This window comes from Corvus hawaiiensis, chromosome Z (assembly GCF_020740725.1).
Source record: "Corvus hawaiiensis isolate bCorHaw1 chromosome Z, bCorHaw1.pri.cur, whole genome shotgun sequence".
Lineage (NCBI taxonomy): Eukaryota > Metazoa > Chordata > Aves > Passeriformes > Corvidae > Corvus > Corvus hawaiiensis.
Genome location: NC_063255.1, coordinates 58212078 through 58232575, shown reverse-complemented (window position 1 = coordinate 58232575; position 20498 = coordinate 58212078). Strand labels below are relative to the sequence as shown.

Sequence of the window (20498 nt, the reverse complement as noted above, 5' to 3'; positions counted from 1 at the left end):
GCTTCATTGTTTATTTAACTTGAAAGCAGACTACCTGCAGTTTCACAACTTTGATTATTTTTATGGCCAAAATGCTTGTATTGTAGTAAAATGTTTTATTGTATCTGCAATGGAATGGTGCCTCATTCTGCGATTGCTCTGGCTCTCTGTAGTTGAGGCTTCATGCAGAGTGGGTGCTTCAGGAAGCTGGGAAACTGTTGACTCAGCAGCGTTTTCCATTTTCTCCTTGTATGCTGTATCCACAATGAGGGAATCTTTTGAAGCTCATTTCAGGATGATTTTCTGGTATTTCACGTAGGCCTGAGGGGAGAAAGAGATGTATTCTGTGATTTGTCTTGAATAAAAGAGTATGCAGATATGAAACAGAATTCAAAAGTATCCTGAAGAGGAGACAAAGCTATTAGTGTGCTAGTGGTATTCTTTGTGAAGCACAGAAGTGCATCAATGAAGGTAAGAAGCTGGCTAGTAATATGAACATTTCACATTCATGGAGACACAGAGCAGTCAGTAATAGATGTCATATCAATCTTTGGTAGCCTACTTCACCCTAATATTTCTGAAGGGTTCAGATCACAGCATCTCTCTGAGATGAATAAGTAACACATAATAAATCAAAAGGAAAAGCAAAGTCTCCTTCTGCTTCCTTTAGAGTACTTTCACTGATGTGCTGGGATGGTATGGGAAGCAGAAGAGAAAGAAGGATGAAAGGAAGGTCATTTGTAGATACCTTATGGGAAGGCATCTGATTTTGTCTCTATAGCACAAGATTCCATGTCTGAGCGAGAGACTCAAACACTTCTTAATGGGGTGCATCAGGCACAGCATTGCCTGCTGGCCAAAGGAGGTGTTTGTCCTACTTTATTTTGCACTGGTGTGGCCTCACCTCGAATCCTGTGTGCAGTTTTGGGTGCCTTAATATAGGAAAGATATAAAGCCATTACAGAGTGTCCAAAGGAGTCCCATGGGGATGATGAAGGGTTTGGAGGGGAAGCCATATAAGGAGTGTTTGAGGTCACTTGGTCTGTTCAGCCTGAAGAAGACTGAGGGGAAATTCCTCTTGAAGGAAAGAAGGGGAGCAGGTACAGATACCTTCACTGTCATGACCACTGACAGGATTTGACTAAATAGCATGAAGCTGAGTTGGAGTAAGTTTAGGTAAAAGGGAAAAGTTTTTCACCCAGAGCTGTAACAGGGTCCCCAAAGAAGTGGTGACAGCACCAAGCCTGAGTTCTAGAAGTTCTTGGACAATGCTCTCAGACCTATGGTGTGATTCTTGTAGTGTCCTGTGCAGGGCCACAATTTGGACTCCATGATCCTTACAGGTCCCTTCTCTTTTTCTCTGATTCTCTGAATTTCTGATTCTCAACAGCTTTTGATAAAGAACCAAGAGTTTGGGCAACAGTGGACCTGTTGAGCAGAAAATGACACACTTCTGGTGGTCCTTGCCTCTGCTGGCTTCTCTGGAGCATTGAAATCACTGGGTATAATTTCTCTCTTCAGAGACAAGTGAAAAAATCATCTGAAGTAGCAGCAGATGCTCACTTACATCTAGGACTGTCTACAGACACAGATCTAGTGGTGGAAAATGAATCCTAGTGCAGTTCATGAGAAGAAGATGAGGTCTTGGTTCCATGCATCTGGGTGCCAGTTGCCAGCTTGACCATAGGGAACTTTATCCTTGTTGTAAGTTTGCTATTTGTTCAGGCTGTGCATGCAAGTGTAAAACAAGGATTTAATTTATTTAATCTAATAATTTTTAAAAAAAGTTTTATAAGAGCTCCATAAGATTGACATTATCCTGCAGTAGTGTCACAGCCTGCAGTCATTTAATGCCTCTTCTTGTGAGGCCAGTATTCCACGCCCAACTGCATTTAGTAGGTCAGTGCAATAATTTTAAATGTCTTTCTTTCAGATTCTTGCCATCTTCAATTATACCTTTCCACCCTACTATTTGTGTAATTTTCTTCTGTCTGAAGTCTCTTTACTGTTGTTCTCTATTGCACAGCATGATAAATTACCCATCAAGCCATATCTTTTCAGCCCAGAAATACATGGTAACAGAGAGTAATGGCATTATCACATGTTGTGTATTTTATTTCCTCACAGTTCATTCAAGGGTGTCACTTTATTTTCCTGCTTCCTTTTGGAATCATGAAAATTAACTATTTTAGTGTTCCTAAACTTTACGAACAGTTAGAAACACATCCTAAGCACAGAGCAACACATATACAATTCTGTATCACTTAACGCTTCCCCTGCATGGCAAAACCATATCAATGATTTTGAGTCTTTGCCGAAGCCATAATAAGGATGAAAGCCTTATTATACAGTTGAATAACCTGGGCTGTGGGCAAGAGTATTATTTGTAGCCTCAGGCCACCAACCAAATTAACTGCGAGTCACCCTTCACTTTGACATTGGACTAGGTTCTCTTGGGAGTTATGAAACTCTCAGGGTCTGATGCATACTGTTTCCACAATCCATCCTCTTCCCCCCCCCTCCCCCCCCTTCTCTTTAATTTAAGATAAATACCAGTAATTTTAACATTTGTGCTGAGATATCTCCCAGGCATTGCAAGTACATATTAGAAAAATGAACTGGAACAACTAAGAGTATTGGCAGCTAACACATATATAAAAATCTTCTTTAGAAATTGTGATTAAGATGATACAAAGAAATTTTGTTGTTGACAGCATCATTCAGAGCCCTCATTAGCATTCAACAAGGACAGTTTGGTAATTCACGGGCTTGTAAATTCCAGCATTAGTGCTCAGTCTGAAGAGAACTGCAGGAACAAACACAGAGCTGTACTCATAACCTATCTCAGATGTGAGACAGGATCTTGAGCAAACGTACCCTGTTCTTCTTTATGGGTCACTAGGAAGAATGATTGACTGAAACTGAGAAAAATCCCACTTCTGTAAGGCAAGCTAGAGGAATTATGACTTTGGGTAATCTGAAAGACCACTGTGGGATGAAATTTGGCTGGAAATAACTTCATATGCTTTCATGTAAGTATTTTTGTAATCAACAAAATACTATCTATTTAATACTGTTTATTTAATACTGTTTATTTTATGATTTATTTAAGTCATACTTGCTCCTAGAAAAGCATGAAAGCAGAATACAATATGCTGAAGCTGTCATAGTGCCAAGAATACCAAGACCTATTTGCAGACTTGTGATAACGGTCCAGTAACTTAAAGAGTGGCATATACTGAGAGACTGGTCTTGAGAGGTGCTGGAAGAGCCAGAACTCCCAATAGCTGGTATAGGCACAGGTTAGGCACCAGTCCCAAGCCTAAATTAATCTAATCTTAAATAATATTTCTCTCCTACCCTCTGTAGCATTCTACTATGCACTTTGTAGTATTTACCTATTCTGTGACTATTCTGAGTCTTACATGCTGGGATTTTTAAAATTCCAGATATCAGTCAGCACCACAACATAATGTAATTATGTTTCTTTTTTTCAAGCATATTTTTACAGGTTCAATGACAAGATTAGTATAGAAATAAAAATGCATGAAGAATTTAGAATAAGCCTGACTTGTGAGCCATAGACAAAATCTTTTACTTTGTTTTTGCAACTTTTTGTGTAAAATCTTGAAATTGGTTTAAGTAAGACTGGAATCTCTGGATGTTGCAATTCATTTATCTTGTAATGTGTTCTAATCCATTTGCTTTAGAATGTCAGGTGGAAACTAGTAATAGAAAATCCCGCTCCAGTATGTTTCTACTCTTTTCTACTTTTCTACTCTACCTCTTTTATGGAAATTTGTTACTGCAGCTGATAAAGAGAATTATACAAGCTTTGTCACCGAAATCACATTGTAAAAGGTTCCAAAAAACTTGACAATGTTGACAGTTGTTTTCAGCAAATGGCTGCTTTACTGTAGCACTGTCAATGTTGATGTCCTTGTGCACATGTAAAAGAGCAATGTGATTAAGGCAAGCTTGTCCATGCTAGATATGAGCCAAGTTTTCAATCTCCTCATGGCACTGAAAGATTGCTCAGCTGTTGCAGACAAGGCAAGAATAGCTGGCAGATTTCTGCCATTAAAATAAAAAATCCTTGTCTTTGGGCATACGTCTATAGGAATGTGTAACATCTGCTACTGACCTTAAATTCTAGATAAGAGCAGCTCGTATTTGTAACTCAAATTCATATTCCTTGGTTTAGATGATGCACTTCCAAGGATATAACAAAGTATTTTTGTAAGAAGATACTTGTCTAGACAACGGTCTAAAGCATGATATACTTCTGTTAAGCGTTACAGTAGTGAAATGCCATTATTCCTCTAGTGTCACTTGCCACTGCAATTTATGTCCACCTTATGTTGAATTTAATTTGGACAAATAATCTATATTGTATTCTATTCTGAGAATATTTCATATTTATACATGAAAATCAATGCCTGTGATCTATCTAGAACATCAGTCATCTTTTCCACATTTTTTTTTCACTATCAACCAGATAAAAAGAGTGAAAAACTCAGTTCTTTAGCATTTGTCAAGGGAAATGGGCCTGAATTAACACAGTCATATCTTCCATCCTGTTGACTCTGAATTCTTTATGTAAGATGTCAAAGCCATGGGACTCAGCAGATTTGTTGCCATGCAATAAATTTGGGTGTGGAAATAGCGGGAAGAAGCCAGTTTCAACAACATAATCTCGTAACAAACCCAGGGGGATTTTCTCATATAAATTAGTGTAGACTTTGTTAGTCTAAACACACTCAGATTTCCACTTTGTATCTACTAAAAACACTTTGTAAAAATCTGGATTTCTGAAAATACCCTGAGGGAGAGAAAGGCACAGATTTCAGGTAGACTCAGGGTGACCAGTTCAAGATTTCTCAGATGCTCTGTGTGATGCTCTGCACATCATGGGCAATCTAGATAAGCCTATGTTTCAGGGAGGTGATATGGAAATATCTGTGAACTGAAGCTATGAACTGAAGGTCGTACAGTGACAGAGTGTGGTACTGAAGGGCAGCATCTGATAGTGTAGCATTTGATAGTGTCTAATTACAAAACTATGTTTCCTCTTCTTGCAACCCAGTAACACATTCTCTGTTCTCCAACAGAATTCTAAAAAAATGCCTTGGAAAAAAGTCTTCTTCAAAAAACAAGCCCAACTCAAGCCTAGAAAATGGTCTATTCTATACAGAATGAGGCTGAACTGTGATAGAAACAGAAGTTTTTGACAAGGTATTTGAAGAGCGTGACATAATACATGCAACAAAGGGGGGAAGGAGATAATTTAAAGATTCACTCCTCATCTTAATTCTAGTATTTCCCTGTATTTTAAGACTTGATGCTATAATGTAAACATCTTTATAAAAAAAAATCTTATTGCGGTAAACCATAGGCAGCACCATCTATGCCTCCTATAATTATCATGTTTAAAATAAAAGTAATAGCAAGTGTAACAAGAAGGGCTTTTGTCTTAACAGAAACCAATATTAGTTTAGCCTTTTGCATCATTAGGGTAAAAGGATGTGGTGCAGTAAAAGCCACATTGCAGGAAGATGTATTCATTTTTGTGCCCCCTGTGAAATTCAGGGTGACAATACACTTCTTTTTCCCTACTGTTTTGGATAAATATTTTTACCCCAATATTCTGAGCTCAGAGAGCAGCAGTTTGACTTATATTTTGTTCTCAGGTTGAAAACCTAAATCTCATAAAAGAAGGGCTGTAATTATCAGCTAGTAAATCTCTCTCTCAGCAGTTATTATTTAAGGTCAATTAGAATGAAGAACTTTTCAATCTGGACTTATTACTAAAGGAAATCTTTCATGCAGAATTGGTGAAACAGGGGAGCTTCTCCCTGTACCCGCTGTGCTCTCTGTTTTGTGTTTTCCTTCACTACAGCTGCAAGCATTACCAGGCTGACTGCACTTTGAAAAACTAAAGCCACATTCTTCAGAACAGTTGCTTGGTGTTGGTCAGGTTTCTCTGCAGACTTTTTTTTCCATTTGGAGACATGGAGGCTGACACATAGTTTCCAAGAACTTTGCATGTCTTCTGTCTCCTGAATCGTCTCCTGTATCCCAAATATTTCTCAAGTGGCTAGCAAAAGAATAGCCAGATAATTTTTGGCCTGGTGGGACAAGCTTTGAGTGGAAAGTCAGATGGCTCTGAAAATGAATTTTAAAGTAATTATTTCATTATATGTTAGCTTGTTGTCTTTAACATGTGTGTGCTTTCTTTGCTACAGTTAGAGCATTCACAAGATCTGAAGAGACTATGAAATCCCACTAACTTTAGCAGCAATTGCTGCCTTTGTTTCTCAGACTGTAAATGATGCCACAAAATGATTAATGTAAAAAAAGCAATAATGCAGCTTGAAAAAAGTCCAAGATGAGCAATAAACTAAACCAAAAGAGATTGTTGCATTTCCCAAAACAACACTTTTTCATTCCTGACCTAGGTTTACTTTTCCCCCCCCTTCTTTAAGCATCTGTTACATTATATACTAAAAAATAAATGCATCGAAGGGTAAAACTTTAATTCCAAAATTACTGCCTTTCAGACCCTTTATTTTCCTTTCAGGCATCTAAAAAGATAGGTCAAAGTAACACTGAATAATTTGAAAAGTTAACAAAATTTCATTTATGGGAAATCTAAGTAGATGCAATTAAAATAGTATTTAAACACATTGCTTCCCTGCAATTGTCAACTAAACATTTTAAAGAACTGAAGTTTTAGACAAATAATTTTTTTTGTTTTCTTTTCCTAACAAGGCAAAGGGAAAAAAAAAACAGGCTTCAAGGGACAGGACATGAAGTCTTCGTGGGTCACTTTCCCCCTTTGCCACAAAATGAACAAGTTTTGGCTCACAACCTTGTTTTGTTCTCCCTCAAATTACCCTGCCTAGATACCACTGGGAAGATGAGGGCTGAAGATTGACACACAACAACTGTAGATACAAACATACAAGGTGATAAATAGGGCCCTGATTCTGTAAGCAGACCTCACCAGACATAGCTGCCCTCCAGACCTCTGCTCTACCACAGTCAGTCTGCATTTTCAGTATCACCATGGACTTTAATTTTCTCAGTACTTAAGCCTGACTGGTTAGAAGACATAACACTGATAACACTCAATAATGAAGAAACAGTGTGCAAAGAAGAAAATATTTATTTTCTGGACATACCTGAAGTTAAAGACAAAATATTCAAGAATTTCTTATCACAACTGATAAGGGAAATTTCTCTTTGATTTTCTGCTTTCCATGCCTTGGATAAGCTAGGTTTCCGAAACTCTGGGACAAATCTTTTAACATATGTTGGATGAAGCCTGCATTACAAAGCAAGGCAGGGAAGTCACTAGAAATCCCTGCAAAAGGCTTGCTTAGATGTTCCACCTCTACAGTTCATTTTCTTTGGCTGAAGCAACAGGAACAGTGGAAAAGGAGCTAAGCCACTGCTGGCATTTTTGAACCCAGTTAATGGGATTCTTCTCACCAGGGGAGTTTGGAGTCTAATCTTGTCATTTGAGTTCCTTTTCCATCAGTGCTGCTCATACTTTAAGGCTTAATAATAAATATTGAAAATGTATTACATATTTTGAGCTACATTTTAGGGTTTTCTCCACACAGAGTAAATAATTGAACTTAGTCAACTCTGTGCCTCTTCTTCCAACTCTGCACACAAACACAGGCACAGGTAAGGCAGGACTAAATACAACTTAAATTTCTGCAGCATGAGCATTTTACCAATTATAAATGTGTAGAACAACCAACCCCCAAACTTTTATCAGATATACGGTGATTTAATGAATATATGTTTGTAAACCTATGCCCAGAAAATATTTTTTCTACTGAGTGGTATTTGCCCAAGAAAAACAAGGCCAGAATATACACCTCCTGTGGGCCAGGAGAAACCTCTCTATATTTGTCTCTGAACAGTATAGACCTAATAATGATTAGTTGAAAAAATTATTGGGAAAGATGGAGCTTTTCAGATTTAGCAGATTCTTATTGGATTTGCCAGTGCGGAAAAAAGAAGAATCTGAGGATTCTTTTGCACAATGAAAAAAAGTTTTGCACATATTCAAGGAAGATTTAAGACACTGATAAAATGGATTCAGATAAAGTGTGAAAAATAAATAAATTAAGTGACCCCTAAATCAAGGTCTTACAGACATGTCAGATACTGGTTTACTCTTGTATGGATTTCGAGATCCTTGGACTCCTCATCTTTCCCAAAGTGGTCAGGGAAATGCAGCAAGTTTTCAGTCTGAAGGGCAGATTGTTTGATAGACTAAAACAGAATCCTCCTTACAGAACACCTGGAATTTTTTGTTATATGCTGGTAGTGAAAATAACAAAGCAACTGCTAAAAATATCCCTTTGTGTTTTTAAGAGGAAGGTACATGCACATGAGTTTCATTTTCACAAGTTCTTTAGAAGCTTGAAAGTATCTGTTTTTAGGCAAAGTTTCAATATTTTCTTTGACTTGCTTGATTCATTTGAATCTTAAAATAACACAGTTTTTACCCATGTTTGAAAACTACGTACTTTGGAAAACAGTGTATCAGTCTTTGTTGAATCTGCCCTCCACCTCAAGAGCTGTGATTGTGACCAAGTAAAAAGTATAAAAAATAAGTTCTGCAGGGAAAAGATGAGAGGTTTGTGCGTGTATGATTTTTTTGTTTTATCTGTTGTTGTTTAGAGAGTTGCATAATTAATTGAACTTCTTCTGCCTCAGAAATCTAATCATACTTAAAATACACACTTACACGAATGTCTTTGGAAGATTATTCCTCAAGTATCTTCATTTCTGTATGCTGATTTATAAAGCTGTTTCAGATCTGTTGCACAGCCTAATACAATGGGTAGGCTTTGCTGGTTCCAGGACCTCTAAGTATCTTGACAGTACCCCAAAAACCTGATATCTCTTGGTTGTGATCAGAGAGAGCACCAGAGTTGAAGCTTGCTTAAATCACAGTATTTGTCCTGGGAGGTAGTAAAAACATAACTGTGCTATGGACAGTGAGGGAAAACACATGTTTGGGGGGCATGGGGTGCTTCCAGCCCTGCTGGGATGCTTGGAAGAGGGTGTTTGGGGCAGAGCTGCAGAACACAGTGTGCTCTTGGGTTTGTGCCCCATGTTGCAGGTGTAGCTGTGGCAACTCCGGGCTCCATATCAGGATATCCGAGTCCATCAGGTGGGTGGGGATATATGAATTTGGGAAAGAAATACATACACCAATTTTTCTAGCTGATGTAAAGGAAAAACACCTCAGACCCAGGAATGGTGCTAATAATGATGGTGTAGTTTCAAAGACACTGTCTTAGCTCCAGTGCATGGTTTCAAGGAACTATATCCAAGGGAGAATTCAGGCCATTTTAGGACCAGAGACAAGTAATTTAGCTGACTTCCAGGTGATGGAAGATTAAGAAAAATGAAGTGCTGAGTGTCTTGTCCTTTACTGAATGTCTCCTTGCTACATCTGATACTGGCCCCCTCTGCAGGCAAAAAAACTGGCAGGGCCAATAACACAAAGGATTTGTTTTGCCTTTTGTGCAAACTTATGTTGTACTTCCCTGGTCTATGTAAATTGCTCTTTAGCAGCAAAGTGCCCTACATGCACCTGAAGTAACAGCAACAACACAGAGTGGTTTATGTGTTAGCTGAGTGGGCAATAAGTACCAGAAGGATTATAGGTGGAAGCCTAAACTTTACTCATAAGCCTCAGACCTCAGAAAGCTGTATTATTAAACAATTTTTATGACTTTTTCCTTTTCCCCCAAGTGTGGCAAGTTGGAAATGAAGTTTTCTAAGGCTCCAACCCTTTGCTCTTTCACACTGTTGTATTAATTTTGCACCTGGGCACTAATGATGTGTCTGAGTGTTGCTGTTATGTTCCATCATTGTTGCCTGTATGCAGAGCTGGACATGGAGCAGTGGGTCCCAGTGCACCCAGTTTTGGTAGGGAAACTTAGCATTAACTATTTTCAAAGACATGCCTTACAAAGAACAGAAATGCTAATTGAAATGGAAATGATTTTTTATTTCAATTGTCTGAAAGGTTTGATAATGACTTTTTTCTTTGTTAAAAATGGCATGCTACAAATTTGTCTTTGTTGGCAATTCAAGACCTTGTGCCCTCACTTAAGTTTTCAAATCTTCAGGCGACTGACAAAACTATGGAGAATCAGGTTAGCAGTTGATTGGGGTAAGATAAAGTATTACACATTATGCTGAACCTACTTTTCACTTGCTAATTTCTAATATAGGTAAAAAAACGCTTTCAGAACGTCTTCATTTATAATAAATCTGATTTTTTCTTTCTCTGTGATTCTTCATTAAGAGGATGTAATATATGCAGTGCCATAGTTCCTGATGTAAAAGTCACTAAAGCCAATGGAAGTTTATCCATGCATTTCACTGGGCTGTGGTTTGAAGGAATCCCGTACAAAATGCGTATTTTATGGCTCTGCAGTACAGATATCCTTTAATTTTAGTGGAAGATTTGCTGGTCCATAGTAAGGTGTTTTTATTATTATTTATGTATTTTATTAATGTGTAGCCTAATGCATTTTGTTAAGGAGAATACAATTTATCTGTTTGTTAAATCTAAATAGTGTACCTTGAACTGTAATAGGTAGCGCTTTAAGGGTACAAGGGATCCTGTAGCAATGGCAAAACCTATATTTTCATTTAAGATAATAAGCTGATAGAAAACTAGGCTGACGTCAACTATTTGAAAGTACTTAGTTTACTGAGTTACAGTCTTTTTTTTTCTCAGAGGATCAAGCGCAGTTTGGAAAACCAAGGACTAAAACCTAATGGCCAAGTTCTTCAAACACGTGTCAGCAAAATTAATTTCAGTGGATAAAGAGTACTGCTTTCTTCCATTACATTACTGAGGAAAATTAACACGTTCTGGGCTTACCCTTGCCATCTAGTTTGTTCTTTCAAGCCCCCGTATGGAAAGGAATTTAATGTACCTTTTTGATTTTATTGTAGAAATGAGATTGGACATTCTTCACCTGGCACAAAAAGAGGGGCAAGATTCCTTGTTTCTTCTGATCTCTGTTTGTGTAATTATAGAAGTTTGAAACCAATCCATGCACACTACTGTTGGTTGTTTTAAGGCCACCACAGTTATGCTTTAAATGAAAATCTTTAAAAGAGTAATTTATAATTACGGACAGCAGTATTCTTATTTAATTATATCTCAGCGTAGTCTTTGCAACTCTAAGAGGTGAGAATTTAAATTTATTTAAAATGTGTATATTGGGGTGCTTCTGAATAATTCCTTGCTACTAATCTGTGCCAGCTCAGGATTTCACACCCTAGAACAGATTGACTGGTTTGGCTTGCATAATAGGTACCCTACTATCCTGGACTACTTTGTGGGTGGGTGGAGATGGGTGCACTTGAAAATGCCAATTGGTAGCTAACCATAAAAAGTCAGATTTATGTGTGAGTGGAGAGGGTAGAAGTATCTATGTAAAGTAAAATGGATCTACTGATATGCTTAGGACAGACCATGGAACTAGAAATGATGTTTTCCAAAGCACCTAAGACGTAGTTTTTGAGGCCATTGACAAGGTTTCTGGCAGGGTTTTTTGGGAACAGATGCAGGAATGCTTGAGATGATTGGCTACATCTACAGGTAAACCAGCTCTACAGAGATGATGTCTTGGGGGTACTCATATTGCAAGGGAATCACTCTTCATCAGTATTGCATTGCCTGTCATTCTTTTGCTTTCTAAACAGGAAATAAAGGTACATGGGAAGTCTAGGAAAGGGGAGTTTTGATTCAAAGTCTCAATATAGCACCTTCTGTCTGTGTTATTACACATATCTCACTGGATACAATCTGGTGATTTTTTTGCCTTTCCATTTGGTGAGAAAGCACAGACTGGTATCTTGGTTTATTTAAGCATCAACATGGTTGAAGTTTGAGCAAGTTATTTGCTTTCCAAAAAAAAGACATCAAAACAAAATGCATTAATTTTTAATTAACTCTTACATGGGAAACAGTGTTAGTGGAATTATTGTTGTGCAAAACATCTTTGTCTTGGAGTTACTACAATATTTAGCAGTTGAAAGACTTAAAAACAGGCTTCCCTGTTAGCTTAATGAGCTGACTTCTGCCAAAGCCAGCTTAGCCCAGCAGGTCTGGTCAGAAATATTTGCAGTCCTCCCAGGTGTGTGGGACAGGCTGCTTGAGATCCTGTACGGCACAGCTGGCATCACGTAGCACATTCCTGAGTTTACAGGCTCTACATGATATTTCATGCAGCTCTTGTTTCGTGGCTATGACCTGTTGCTGAGAGTCAAGCCACTATATAAACATGAAGGACTTCAAACTTGTGGTGTGCTGCTTTCCAGAGCAAGTGGTCATTTGTTCCAGTTTCCCATGACCACATTATTGTTTGGGTTTGCTGCTCAGAAAAATATGTCAAGTTGAAGCAATAATACTAGACAAGGAAGAGGGGTTGTATTGGAAATACAGGCTGCATTAGTATGTATTATTGAATGTGTCAAGACGATAATGTTACATTATCCCCAGTTGCAGCAGTCAAAATATTCTCCTTATTAAAATTAAAAATTTTCAAATATTCAAAGTAGCATAGCCAAAATCCAACTTAGAAAATACCTTATTTAGCTGTTAGCAAGATGATATGACTTTTAAACTCCATCTGTGATACCAATTTCTCCACTGGTGCCATTCAAAATAATATTTTTTTCATTGCATTTATAGCTTTATCCAGAAAGAGAAGGGAAAAATAAGATTAGAGAGTGATTTACATTACACTGGATTTTATTGCACCTTGCCATTGCAAAGGAATCTTTGAAATAGTTGAAAACTACATAAGGAATAAGTCAGTTTCTAATTCACAGAAGAAAATATTCTGAGGTAAATGAGATAACCAAAACATTGTGGCTTGAAGAGCATTCTGAGCAATTGCTGTTTCAGCTGTCCCAATCCACAAGATACTATTAAAACAGACTAGTCATAAAGAACATTCACCTTTTTTTACCTGAGAATGTTAATATTATTATATTGATGTACAGAATTAATGAATTTCCAGTCTTGTGAATTAATACAGATTTTGTTTGCAGAATCAGAGATTTGCATCTAGTAGTGTGCAGCAATAAAAGAGAGGATGACTTGACATCTTTAATTCAAGTGTAAATACAAAACCTCTAGTCTGAACTAAGTGAGTTTTCTTCGGATTTGCATCACTGTTGTTACAAATAGAACCTGACGGTCTATTCTTAGATAATCCAGAGCTGTTATAGGTTGGAACCTTGCAACTGTGTTACCTACTGCATTCATGAAAATCCTCAAGCATATTTGAAAATACATGATTAATACATTTTGGAATAATCCTTTGCATGCAAATATGCCATGGCCTTCAGGAGACTGTTTCCTGTCATATTTAATTGCTGATGGATGAAGGTCCTTTATCTCTGCAGAACATTTAAGACAAGTCCTGTTTATGCCACAGAAATTATTTTCTTCAGACAACACTTGAAAAGCACCTAAATATTTAATAGAGCTAATTTCTAAAATGATGTGAGATGTGTTGATTTTGCTGATTCTTTGTCTTGCCTTCCTCAAAAGACAAAAAAACCATTCCTCACTGAGAACTAAGAAGACCAGAAGTGTTAGCAACAAAGCTGATGGAATTTTTTTTTCTTTTCAGTAGTTGTACAGCAAGAAGAAAGAAGCAAGTGGCAGTAGTGGAAGGAAATGCTCCTATTCACGTGGAATCCCACCTGCATGAATCCGTTTGAGTGTATTCAGGCAGAGAGAGTAGGCAGGGCAACTAAGCTTCCCAGGCCTAGCAATTAGGTATAAAAAGCCTGTCTTTATCCAAACAGATAATCCACATTCTGGAAATTTCCACCACTCCTCTTTCTGAAGTCCTACTTTTCTTAAAGTGCAGAGCAGATGATCAATAATAGCTATTCTGGGATAGCAGTGGCTATAAAGTCATCCATGCTAAAAAACTAGGGCAATATACTAAATCAACACGAGTGATCCATGTCACTATCATTTTTTTTGATCTTTACAATGGTGGATTGGGGTTTTTTAGTTTTTAGGAGGGATTTTTTGTTGTTGGCTTGGGTTTCTTTCTGAATTCTCTGAATTTTCCATTGCCTGTCATAGATCAGCTGTTGTCAGTGAAAGTTTGACATGAGTGACAGTGGCTGTGGGTGGCACAGGAAGCATTTGGTTTTACCTTGGTGCCACTTGTAATCTGACGTGACTCGAGCTTTTAAGACACTGGTGCTTTTCGCTGGGTCTTTGATCAGACATTGCAGGAATAGAAGGGAAGCTTCAGTGCTGGCCCTGGAAATGGGGCAGACAGAGAGGGAGAGAAGGATCAAAGGGAGAAAATTAAAACAAAATAATAAAAGGAGGCTGGAAACCAGTGAAATGGTATTAAATTACTGGCATTGCAATTCCCAGTTTTTCAGAAATGGTAGACTAGATCCTCAAATGTGAGGTTGGCTTTAGAATAAAAAAAAAAAAGTAATGACCAGATTAAAAAGAGAGATAGAGAGAGAAACCTTATGATGTGCTAGTCAAAGCCGGAAATGACAGTGTTTTGTTCCATGCATTCATCATTTTTTAAATTTGTCTTCTAGTTTTTCACTTGTTAGTACTCATGATTTTTCAATAGTTATAAGGGGCTGAGACTTAAAGATGCTGGATCTAATTCTCCAAGGTTTCATTTTATGTAATCCTCCTAATATTCAGTGCCTGGTCATAAATATCCAAGTGCTGTCAATACTGATTAGGTTAAACTTATTCTATTAATTTAGTTAATTCATTACATTGGGTATTTTGTTTTCTTTGATTAGTGTTGAATATAACTGGAAGGAAAATTTTTTATACTCAGTGTGATTCTCAGTCAAAGTCATGATTAGTAACCCTTGTATCATTTGAAGAGAGAAAGATATGGGTGTTTAAATGATCCTACCTTCTACAGATGACATAAAGGGTCCAGGAAAAAAGCTATTCCCTACAGCAGAAAAAAATTAAACTGTTCAGCATGTGCAGTGTCTCTTTTGTGGTGTCTATTAAAAATTTAATTTTTGAAATATTTTATGCAGATACTTTTCTTTACATATTGAAGTAATTTTGTTAAAACCACCTAAACTATTATACGTTGAAGAACATCTTCAAAACCTGATAAGTTCAAGACTTCAAATCTGGCAATCAAGCACATGAGGTAAGGGAGACTTAACAATACACATGCCAAGCCTGGAGTAAAAGGTGTTTTAGAAGATATAAGCTTATAAGGTGGGCTTTTGACACAGTATTTTCAGGCATGTTTTTGTACCTCATGCATCTTGAAAAGGAAAGTAAATGGGAGAAGAGGAAACAAAGGGGAGTCAACTGTATACTTTTTGGAAATTCATGTAAATAAAATGATATCCCAACTTTATCTGCTGAAGTAGATTTCCCTACTTACAATACACATTTAGATAAATATGTACTAAATATTCCTACTAAATATGTCAGTTAAAATTTTTAAAGAGTTCTTATGTTATTAAGAATGTTATTATGTTATTTTATGAAAATGTTCACTATAAGTGTCCCTCATACTTGGGCATCTCAGTCGTAGATAAATTAGTTGATAGACATGAGAAGACAAGTTATCCTCTGTTACAACAGGCAATAGAAGGTGACAGGGGATCAGAGGGCTTGGCTGAGTCACTCCACCCTTTTGAGGTATGGCCACATCAGAAAAAGCTGAAAAAAGATGATTCTGCTCTGATTGCACCTGCCTGTTTTAGAAAACAGGTCTGCCTGCTGCCATGTGAATCCTCTGAGATAATCCCTGTGTTCCCTACTAAACTGGATCCCATCAACAGGATTAGTCATGTACATCCACCTTTTCTATTCCCTTTCTCATCCATCACTGCGTGTGGAGAAGTACCCATCACCTGGACATCAAACAAAAAAAATAGTATGGTTAAGAAAGAAGAAAAGCAAGACACCAATTGAGGTACACCAGTACCCAATTATATTAGAAAGTACCAACATGTTTATGTGCATATTGCCTTAATACACCATCCAAAATGCCTCAAAAGCTGGCTACTTTCAGCTGATCTCTTCCTCCATGTGGCAGTCATGCTTCTGGCAGTTTAGGGAAGCTAAATTCAGCAGCTGGACCCCAGCATGGTCTTGGTTTTGCCTTTGTGTTTGCACTGGTGATCCTTGTGGGGTTGACCCTGAATGTCCCACCACATCTTGTTTCTGGGGGAAACAATGGTAGAACAAATAGGTATTACAGATGTGAAATAGTGTGTAGAGAAAGTAGATGAAATTATTAACAGATAAGTTGATTATTGTTTGTGTGGATAGAAATGTACCCCAAACCGAACTTACTTCAGAGTTTGTTTTTCTGAGTGATGTCCTCAGCCTGTGGGTGGGAAGAAGGAAGTGAGGGATGCCAGCTCTTACAGTTTGTGGGGGCAAACCTCATGGGGCCAAACACTCCCTTATGTCTCCTGAAGGCACAAAGCACAGGCTGCATCCCTCCCTCTTGGTTCTGGCACTGCTGCTGGGACATGAAGGGGCTGGCCCATTCAGACCCAGATTCAGGATCCAAAAACCCCATGCTGGCCTGCTGGAATGGCTAAAAGCAACGAGCACCAAATATATCCAATGACTGGAAGATAATGCAATCTTCCAGCAGTTGCTCTATCCATTTTAATAATTTTTCAGTGTATCATTTGCACAGCATTGCCCTAAAGAACTGTAGCAGTTTGGGCTGTTTTTAACAGTCAGGTCTCCTAAGATCAGCTGGTTTTCTAGGCCCATATCACCACTGCATTGAGCTACTGTGAAAAACAAAACCTTCTTTTCCTCTACACTGGCTTGGTCTATGACCAAAAAAACCACTAAAAAGAACCAACAAAAAATATACTGCTAGTAACTGTGTCCTACAATTGGAGCTGGTGCCCGAAGCTGAAAGCATGATTTCTTTAAGTTATTAAATGCTTCACATAGCCTAATACCACAGCAGTGACCCTGCTGGGTCTTTTCTAAACAAGTTAGAAAAGATAATACAAAAACAGAAAAAGAAGGGAAGAAACCCAAAGTTTTAAGCATCAAATTACTAAAAATTAGAAATGGTATTTTTTGTCTTAGATGTTTAAGAAAAGTTCATTAAAGAGATGAATATTAAGCCAAACATTTGGTTGGCTTTGCTGCAGCAGGCTGCAGGAATGTAAACTTTTTTTTCAATGACTTCAGCTCCTAATTTAAAAGCTAGGATTTTTAGCAGTGAGCAAGAGACTATATTTGGCAAAAAAACTCTGCTGGCTTTACTTAGTTACCTAGCACATTCAAAACAATACTCCTTTATCAAAAAACAATAGTCTGGTTTATTCATAGCATATGTAGAACTTGGAGCTTCCACCAAATTCCACTTTCTTCTCTTGCAATATGTCTGTTACTGACTAATGAGCTCAATAGTGCCTGTACTTCATTTTCAGCAAATTAAATTTATTCCTCACAGGAATTGTGGTTTGGTCATGGCACTGCTCCTAGGTATGGGTGGGGTTTGTTTTTCAACCAGCTCTTGGTTAGCCACATGGGTACGTGCTGTCGTACCACACAACAAAATCTTCTCTATAATAACTGGTTTAAGTAGCCATCCACCTCATGAAAGTGAATCCCATTTAATTTACTTTGTGTTTACCATGCTCCTTTTTAAACTGTATTGTTGGCACAGACGAGTATTTATACAACTTTTATTTTAAACTATTTATTTAGAGATGGAACTTCAGTAACACTTTTTGTCAGATTTATAGTGCATGTTTAAGACCAAGATTCTAAAAATGTAAGATTTCAAAGAAGAGGAAGCAGACAATGAATTTATACACCCGGGAGTCTATTCTCTCCCCGGATGTGATGGGAACTGTGCACGTTGCTGATGAAGGAGCCAGGCCTGTGAGGCAGAGTGTATACATCTGTGTTTCTGCAATTATGGTTCATCAAAAACCATCATCTGCAGACTTCCTACAAAAATCCACCAGGCTGATCAGGGAAGGTAGGCTTGGAATCTTGGATCACTGTGCTCCCATGTCAAAGACAGATCTGATGGGATACTCTGTGGTCCATTGGTAAGCACAGGTCTTGCATTGAACTCTGAGGAAAATAAAGAGAACAAAATGAAGTGCACAAAATAAAAGAAAAAAAGACTCTTGCTCAGCCACTGAAAACAGCTGATCCAAAAGTGGCTTTCAAAAAAATCTTCAAAACTAGCCGGCGAAAAATATCTTCCACTTTCTAGTAAAAGCTTTCAGGCTTGTTGTAGGGAAGGAGGAAGTATTATTTTTTTCAAAAAATAAAAAATCTTCATATAGATAGATATTATGACCTGAGCACTTGGGCTTGGTGCCCATTTTCCATGGCTAGCAGAATGAACAGCAACATGTATGGAGCACACAGATTTCTTTATGTCTACAGGAACAAAAGCTACATTTTATGAAGGCAAAACTTGCCCTAAAAAAGTTGGTTTGTGTTTTTGTATGAACCTATGTATTTTTTTTTGTTGTCTTTCTCCCCTTGCAAAAGCACTAAACTTTCAAAACTTTGGTTTAGAAAGCCACTGGTGTATACATCTCAGCACTCCCCGGAATAATTAAACAATGTGGAAAAATAATGAAGGAAAAGTACTTGTTAAGGATTTGTTTTTTTGGTCTTCTTGAAAGTTACAAAAACCATAAAAGTGCTTGGCAAACTCATAACCCTCTTTCTCATGAGACTACAAAACTCAATTTTTACAACAGACTTGTGAAATAACAGAGAAATGGGTGAAATAACTACTCTTTACTCAGAAGTTCAGTTAAGAAATCAACAGTAGATTGATCAAGCACTCCTGATTCTCTATCCTGTGCTGTAGTTTCTAGGATTCCAACCTTTTGAAACCTTATACTCTCAGTGATATTTACTACAATCAATTCCACATAAATTGGATCGGTTTTAGTGCAAGACCAGTTTAAAGCTTGACAAAAAGTTGGAAGGAGAAAGTCAACCTCTTTTCTCTGATACCAAAGAAAAGATATTTAAAGAAAGAAAGACATTTTAAGATAATAAAAATTGACAGAAAGTAAATTCTTGCATGCAAATACATGCCAACATACGTATGCACATATATATATACACACACATAAATATAAATGAGTACTAGCCATAAAACCTTGTGATTCACCCTACTATGTTCTCCACATTCAAATAACTGTCCTTCATATCTTTTCTTTATGCAAAGCACTAGAAACTGGAAACAAAAACCACAGCTTGTTAAAGCGGTCTTTTCAGAAGGTCCAATATTTTAGGCTAATGAGTAGGAAGAGGAAGTGAGCTTGGAAAATGCGGTATGATCTTTATAGCACGGGCTATAGAGCAGGGTGGTCACACAGACAGCGTTGGTGCTTCTGAACCATGCAAAACGTGCTGTAACACAATACAGTTTTATCCAGGCTGGGAGCATGGAGAGGGCTGAAGCAGGGCCTCTGTGATCTGCTCTGTGTGCACCTCAAAAACTGTATCTCTTTCAGGGTAGGCAGAGGGGAGAATAGGTGAATTTTGTTCATGAAGAGTATAATTACATAATTACAAATGGCAGTTCAGTTCTCTTATTGAATAGTTAGTGAAGGGAAAACAGCATGGAATAATTCATAACTCATAACAAGGTAAAAATACTCATGGTGGCAATATACTCGACTGATAATCTTTTATATAGGACCTTTTAATTTCTTGTTTTCCAGGTCTCTGCAGAGGAGGAAGGTAATACTATCCAAACCACCAATTAGATGCCTTTTAGCTTTTTACAGGACATTCCTGTCTTGCTAGTGCTTGCCTCCCTTGGCTGCTACAAAGCCATGCAGTTGATTTTTGTTTTCAAATGACTTTGAAAATACAAAACCTTTGCAGAAGTGCAAAACCTTTATTTATGATGAGATGTCCTCTTTTGGTGAGACTGCTGAATGTAAAATTATTGTCAGATGTATTGCAAAGATGAAAAGACACAGAGAGTGTCATTTGGATGGTAGCTTTTTTCCTTCAAATTATCTTTTCAGTCTAATTATTAGCAGTAGCTTTATTAATATCCATTTGCTTGCACTGCTTGGGAATCTGTGCATTTATGAAACATCACTAGGGTAGAATCTTATTGCCAGAACTGTGAGTAGAGTTTGAAGTGTTTGCAGACAAGTGCAGGTGGTCAGCACTAAAAAAATGTCATTGTCAAGCATTTTACCTCATTTATAAGTGGTACAAGAAAGCCATTATGGCAACAAATCACTCAGCTGTTGGGCCCACAAAGTGGGGACAGCACCACCGAGCAGGTTTTCAGGAAATTAATTATGAGCTGGCAGGTAATTCGTTATAAGCAGTGTGAAAAGGGGTGACTTTTTCCTTTTTTTTAACCTTTCATTTTTTTGGTTTGATTTGGGGATTTTTTGTTGTTGGTTTTGTTTTTGTTTCTTTTTTTTTAGTA

At 37.6% G+C, this 20498-nt stretch overlaps 1 long non-coding RNA gene across 2 annotated transcripts in view; it reads left to right on the top strand.

Moving 5' to 3' along the window:
* Positions 1-2769: 2769 nt before the first annotated feature.
* Positions 2770-20498, top strand: part of LOC125320306 — a 37605-nt gene continuing 19876 nt past the window's right edge. The window contains exons 1-2 of one of the 2 annotated variants that reach the window (XR_007201067.1): positions 2770-3011; positions 15097-15215. This is a non-coding gene — a long non-coding RNA (uncharacterized LOC125320306). The remainder of the gene's footprint in view (positions 3012-15096; positions 15216-20498) is intronic. The other variant, XR_007201066.1, reaches the window with a different exon arrangement.